This window comes from Lacerta agilis, chromosome 13 (assembly GCF_009819535.1).
Source record: "Lacerta agilis isolate rLacAgi1 chromosome 13, rLacAgi1.pri, whole genome shotgun sequence".
Lineage (NCBI taxonomy): Eukaryota > Metazoa > Chordata > Lepidosauria > Squamata > Lacertidae > Lacerta > Lacerta agilis.
In genome coordinates, this window is record NC_046324.1 from 49,082,740 (window position 1) to 49,090,304 (window position 7,565).

Sequence of the window (7,565 nt, forward strand, 5' to 3'; positions counted from 1 at the left end):
AAAATATCAAACATTACAAACTTCCCTAAACAGGGCTTCCTTCGGATGTCTTCCAAAAGTCAGATAGTTGGTGGGTAGGCATTCCACAGGGCGGGCGCCACCACCGAGAAGGCCCTCTGCCTGGTTCCCTGTAGCTTCACTTCTTGCAGGGAGGGAGCCGCCAGAAGGCCCTCGGAGCTGGGCCTCTGGGTTCAGGCAGAACGATGGGGGTGGAGACACTCCTTCAGGTATACTGGGCCAAGGCCGTTTACAAGGTAACCTGTTTCTTGAGCTGCAAAGGGCATTCTTTGTTAGCGCCAACAACCCCTTGAACTTGGCCCGGTAGCAGATCAGGCGTAGAGAGGCTGGTATAATGTAGGCACTCCACACATGTTTAAAGCAGCATTTTCCAAAGATGATCCCTGTGTCAATGTCATGCTGCCCTGTTAACCTGTGGCTCCCTCCTCTCCTGTCTTGCTGCCCCAAGCAGTTCATGCAGCAGCAGGACACATTTAATTCATTCGATTTATATTCTGCTCATCCTGCAGGAGCCCTGAGTGGTGAGAGTGGTGCTTCCATTTTCCCTGCAAAAGCACCACATGGTGCGAAGTGACACCCTGGACAGCTGCCGAGTTGCTGAAATGCTAAGGACAAGAAGTGTCCCTGCTTCTAAATGCAGTATCTCAGTCTGAGCCTAAATGCCCTTGTGGTGCACTCGTTACCCATGATGCAACGATGCCTGCCTGCCGAAAACCTTCTCTTCTTGTTATATAGCTTTGCTGCCAAAAATCTCAGAATCAGAGCCAGGGGAAACATGAGCAAAACAAGGGCCTTGGAAGATTTCAGCGCAGAAAGAAAAACACAAGGCTCGCTTTGTCAGAAGGGGAGTCTGAACGCATCGGAACAAATATTTTTTTTTTTAACAGAATTTTATTAGCATTTTCATAATATAACACAAACCCAACCCCACACCTACAAATACAAAAACAAATACAAATACACATAAAGTCAGGATTCTTCTTTCTTGTTTATATACCTTACACAAAAAAAAAAATTCTAGTTCTGAATCTTGACGTTTGACTTCCCCCGCCTTTTCACCTTCGGTTTTAATTCAATATACTATTTCCTTAACAACTTTTCTCTATAAAAATTTTTTAACTTTACTTAAAAAAAAAAAAACCTACTTATCTCCGTCTTTGCATTATAACCTAAATCATAACCAAATATTCTTATAGCTAAACTTAATTCTTCTGTCCTTTATCATGCTGCTTTTAACTTAAAATTCAATATCTCCTTGCTTATTTAAAATAATCTTGTAATTAACAGACTTCACACTCGGATTTCGGATGCCATGGCAGACCATTTAGATTATACATTTAATACTTCAACCCACTCCCCCTCTATCCATTGTCTTTTTCTGTCTTTCTCCACAGCCAAATCTCCCATTGTCTTCCTCTGAATGTCCACAGATCCAGGCAACGTCCACAACAAACCCAGCATCGAGCCTCAGGGCGTTCCTCATCTCCATTCTGGGCTCCTCCGATTCTTTTGCTCCTTCTTGTAAAAATCTTAATTCCATGTCCCTTGCCCCCGAGCTGCCACCTCGGGGTCTGGATATTGTAAATTTTCCCGTTTCAGGTTCCTTTTCCCGGGTTCGCCCAGCCATTTCCGACCATCCTCTAAGCGCCCCTCCCAGCTCTTTGCCAAGGCTTGATTCCATTGTGTAGAACTTTTGAAAAGCCTCCTCTGTGGAAAGTACATCCTTTTTATGAATAATTCCACTCAAGACCTGTAGTTTCCGATTAAGCAATTCCATCAGAGTTCGATGCCAGTGCGATCGCAAAGTCCAGCATTTTGAGAGAGAGGGTGAGTATCAGATTTCAGTTTCTGTCTCTTCCTTCCTTTGTCTCAATTTTTCCCACGACATACCAAGTCGCCGCCATTTCTCCGAAGCCGGAGTATAAAGACCAAAACTTCAAACGGAGATATTTTTTCCCCAGTTAACCCCCAAAGGGAGATCTCAACAGACTCAGTTTTTAAATTCCAAGTACTTTCTATGATTGTTGTAGCAGCAGTCACTTAAAGGGTTAATCTCTTTCACCACTCGAAGGGAGGGAGGCGGGCTGCCTTTCTTCTTTCCCCCAGAGCGTTCCAGGAATACAAAGAGTCAATCAATTACTCACAGCCTCTGGGTTCTTATCAGCTCCTTGATGACAGGTAGAACTTAGACGCTCATCACAGGCTTTGCCGCCGCATTTCCATCCCGGTTGGGGCATGTCCCCTATAGCCCGGCTCCGTGGTCCCTTCACCCCCACTCCCCCTTTACAGGGGGCGCGGGGGAAGGGTTCGGAGCCACAACGGGCACAGCCGGGGAGCCCAGGGCACGGGACGCTCTTCCCGCACCCCAACCGGAGCCCCGCTATGCGGCTGCAGGGCTCCTAACCCCCGGGATGAGCTGGGTGCTTCGCAGCCGAAGCAACCCACGACCACCCATAATGGCGTCAGCCGCCGGAAGCGCATCAGAACAAATAAATGTGAAGAAAATAAGTTAAATTGGCAATTATTTTTTATTTTAAAAGTGCCCTTTCCATCAAAAAATGTATTGGGAACATCACTTAAGAGGGCCAAGTGATGTAATATGGCCGCTGGACAGAACTGGCTTCAGGCTAATCTTTTGCAATATGGAGAGGTCATGTTTCTTTGAATTACAAGTTCATTGTTATTTCGTGTGCAGAAGAAAGTGTTGTAGGTGGAAGGAAAGGGGTGTGGATGTTTCAGTACTTGGTTTGGCATTCCATGTTGTGTTAACTTGAAACAACGTTGGGGTGCTCATCAACATTGCAGATGGCATCTCCCCATTGTATCCTCATGACAGTCCTGTGAGGTTGGTTTGGCTGAGGGTGAGTGTCTGGTGCAAGGTCACCCAGGGAATTTCATGGCTAAGTGGGGGTTTGATCCTTGGTCTCTAAGGCCGTAGTCTTAACACTGTACGAGTGGCGCTGTGGTCTAAACCACTGAGCCTCTTGGGCTTGCCGATTGGAAGGTCAGCAGTTTGAATCTGCATGATAGGGTGAGTTCCTGTTGCTCTGTCCCAGCTGATGCCAACCTAGCAGTTTGAAAGCACACCAGTGCAAGTAGATAAATAGGTACCACTGTGGCGGGAAGGTAAACAGCGTTTCCGTGTGCTCTGGTTTCTGTCACGGTGTTCCGTTGTGCCAGAAGCTGTTTAGTCATGCTGGCCACATGACCCGGAAGGTTGTCTGTGGATAAACTTCAGCTCCCTCGGCCTGAAAGCGAAATGAGAGCCGCAACCCCATAGATGCCTTTGACTGGACGTAAGTGTCCAGGAGTCCTTTACCTTTTACCTTTCTAACACTAAACAAATCAATAAATTGATAAGGGGGCCATTTTTGTTGTTGTTCAGTCATGTCTGACTCTTCATGACCCCATGGACCAGAGCACGCCAGGCACCCCTATCCTCCACTCCCTCCTGCAGTTTGGCCAAACTCATGCCAGTCGCTTCGAGAACACTGTCCAACCATCTCATCCTCTGTTGTCCCCTTCTCCTTGTGCCATCCATCTTTCCCAACATCAGGGTCTTTTCCAGGGAGTCTTCTCTTCTCATGAGGTGGCCAAAGTACTGGAGCCTCAACTTCAGGACCTGCCCTTCCAGTGAGCACTCAGGGCTGATTTCTTTAAGGATGGATAAGTTTGATCTTTTTGCAGTCCATGGGACTCTCAAGAGTCTCCTTCATGGATCACTGCCTTGTTGTGGCGAAGGGGCTTGAATAACTCAGGGAAGCTATGAGCTATGCCATGCAGCGCCACCCAAGATGGACAGGTCATAGCGGAGAGTTTAGACTAAATGTGATCCATCTGGAGAAGGAACTGGTAAGCTACTCCAGTATCCCTGCCAAGAAAACTCCATGGACAAAGAGGACCATACACTGATGGAAAATCTCAGCAGAGCCCACCTGGGACTCCTTTCAAAGCCACAACAACCCTTCTAGGGCAGATGGGCCTCATCCACCTGGGAAGGTAGCCCATGAAGAAGGACAACTCTGACCCTAAGACGGTTGGGTGGCGCCTTGTACTCCTTCTGGCAACTCCTGCAGCCAATCTGGTGCTCTGCTTTCCTTTGGCCACATCAGTGAGGCAGAGAGGAGGGTCTTGTCACCTGAGCAGCCCAGGACCTCCAGACACAGCCCAGGCTTGTACCTTGGAGAGGTCACTTTGGTGCTTCTAGCACAGCAGTTTTACTTCACCCCCGGACGCACACTCCGTTGTCTCTCCAGACAAATGGCAACGACAACAGTGGGGAGAAGGAAGCTGGCCAGGTCCCATCCAACTATTAAGCTGAAGCACTGTCATTCCACTTCAAACAGTCATGGCTTCCCTCAGAGAGTCCTGGGAACTGTAGTTTGTAAAGGGTGCTGAGAGGAGTTAGGAGGCCTCATAGTTGCCGGAGTTCCCCGGGAAGAAGGATTAATGTTTGAACCCCTCTGGGAACTGTAGTTCTGGAAGAGGAATAAGGGGCTCCTAACGTTTCTCATTGATGCTTTTGAATTCTGGTGCTGGAGGAGACTCTTGAGAGTCCCACGAACTGCAAGAAGATCAAACCTCTCCATTCTGAAGGAAATCAGCCCTGAGTGCTCACTGGAAGGACAGGTCCTGAAGTTGAGGCTCCAAGACTTTGGCCACCTCATGAGAAGAGAAGACTCCCTGGAAAAGACCCTGATGTTGGGAAAGATGGAGGGCACAAGGAGAAGGGGACGGCAGAGGATGAGATGGTTGGACAGAGACCACCATGAGTCTGACCAAATTGTGGGAGGCAGTGGAAGACAGGAGTGCCTGGCTTGCTCTGGTCCATGGCGTCACAAAGAGTCGGACACAACTAAACGGTAACAGCGTTTCTCAGCACCTTTTAAACTACGTTTCCCATAATTCTTTCTGGGGAAACCACGACTGTTTAAGTGATATGATTCTCCTTTAATTGAGATACGGTCATGTGCGACACCACCAGGTTAAACAAAATAAAAAATAATAAAAATCCTTCCAGTAGCACCTTAGAGACCGACTAAGTTTGTTATCGGTGGGGTTGTGGTGCCCGTTCTGAATGGCAGGTGGCGCCATAGGCCAACATAAGGAAAGTCTTGGGCTGCTGGAGAATTCTCATAGAGTTTCAACAAGGAAGCCATTGTGGTGTGCTTTGTGGGGTTTCCCAAAGGGCTTTGACATCTTATTGCCTCTGCCCCACCAGGCCTGAATAGGTATAATCCCTGGGGAAGTGAGGGGGAAGCTTGCAACAGTGTAGAAACCACGTTCTGGGAAACGCTGAAACAGATCTTTAAACCCACACCATAACAAGAGCCTGCGGGATCAGGCCAATGGCCCACATAGTCCAGCACCCTGTTCTCTTGGCCAGCCAGATGCCTTTGGGGAACCTGCAAGCAGGATTCGAGCACAAGAGTAATGCTGGCCCTGTGGTTTCCAGCGACAGGTATTCAGAAGCATCACTGCCTCCAACCAGTCATCAGTAGCCATCTCCTCCACCTCTTGAAGATTGTTATCAGTGTCGCCAGAAGGCAAATGAGAGCCAAGCTGCATGCGGGCGTAGAACTGGGAACATCTGTGGCCCTCCAGATGTTGCTGCTGACCCCCACCAAGTATGGATGGGATGATGAGAGAGAGTGGTACTCCAGTGGCATTGGAAGGGCGTCAGGTCCCCCATCCCTAATTCAAGTGTAGCCCAGCAAAATCAGATTGAAGACCCATGTAGCCATGCACCCAACATTCTCCTGCTGAATACAGTTCTCCCCATGAACTATTATTCTGTGGTACACTGCTCCTGGGCAAGGGGGCTCCACTTTGCAAAGCTGCATAAGAGCCATTAATGACCTCGGTGGTGCATTTGCCTAATCCTGCTTTAAAACCACCGAAGTCTGCGAGCTCTTGTATTTATTCCCCCGCCCCATGCAACTCTACGTTACAAAGATGTCTGCAAGTGTGACCTGAAGGCTGGCAACATCAACCCCACCTGTGGGAATCCCTTATAGAAGACCGCAGAGCCTGGAGACAGGCAGTCAGGCTGTGCATCCACAGCAGTGACCAGAGGAGGAATGATCACTGGGAGGAGCGCAGAGAGAAGAAACGCCATGGTGCATTTGCAACAGCACAACCGGACGCCTTCATCTGCCCCAGCTGCAACAAAACATGTCTCTCCCATATCGGTCTCTACAGCCACAGCAGGCACTGTAACACTCCAACAGTTTGACTTCACTCCCAATACGGCACTCCTCCATTGTCTCCCGAGACAGACGGATGCCAACAGCCCACATACACCTTCAGGTGTGAAAGCAAATTGGGATGGGGGCGGGGCTGACCCTGGCTTTGCCATGCACATAGCATTTGGTGATCCCCAATTACCTTAAGCAACTCAGCAGTTGGAGACTTCGTTGCTAATCCCAGGTCCCCTCGGCACGTGCGTTTGTCTTATCTTTTCATCATATTTACATTTCCCCCTCCCTTTCCTTATGGAATAAAACACTGTAAAGATAAACAGCACGAGGAAGAATCTACAGGTGGACAAACAGAGGTGCACCTGTTAGCACAGGTCTCTGTTTGAAAATGTTTTACCACTGTGTTTGCATTGTTCTGCAGACGCGGCCAGGTCATTTGTCTCCACAAGCGTCTCAGTCCCTGGTATTTTTTCTGTAACAACAGCACCAACTAAACAAAAGAGAGGAGGGGTAGAGATGAATGAGATACAATGTTGTGTGTCAGGGCTGCTGATTTGGGTACAGGGGTACACATATATCAGCCCCCCATGTCAGTCTCTTAGATTTCTTTTTAAATAAAGTAAATCTATTGGACATTTCTAAAGAAAGTTATGAAACAAAATGTGTTGATAACTCTAAAGCTTTGTCACTCAGGCAGCAGCATTTTCTAGGGATGCTTAATCACTAAGCTCTCAGAAGGAGAATACTGGGGTGGTTTCTTTCTCAAACTCGGGTCCCCAGCTGTTGTTGGACTACAACTCCCATCAACCCTGGCCACTGGTCCTGCTAGCTAGGGGTGATGGGAGTGTAGTCCAACAACAGCTGGAGCCCCAACTTTGAGAAACACTGGAGCCCTTTCACAACTGCCCTGTGAGGTTCACTAGGCTGACAGTTGGTAATTCAGACACCATATTTGTGAAACTTTGCTTGTTGTTGATCAAAGTCAGCATACACTTTGTGTGTTCGTTTTGATATTTTGCTGTAATTACCAGGGCTGTGAAACATTGCAGTTAAAGCAAGGAGGCTGCTTTTCTGGCGACGTTTAACACAATCTGTTAATGGTGTAAGAAGAGCGTGCTGGATCACACCATCTAATCCAGCACCCTGTTCTCACGGTGGCCAGCTCTTGAAAGGCCAGTAAGCAGGACGGGAGCATAATAGCAACCTCCCTTCCTACAGTTTCCAAGAACTAGTATTCAGAAGCATACTACCAGGCAGAGGGCCTTCTTGACATTGGCACCCTCCCATCAGATGTCAAGGAGATAAAGAACTACACAACTTTTAGAAGACGTATGAAGGCAGCCCTGT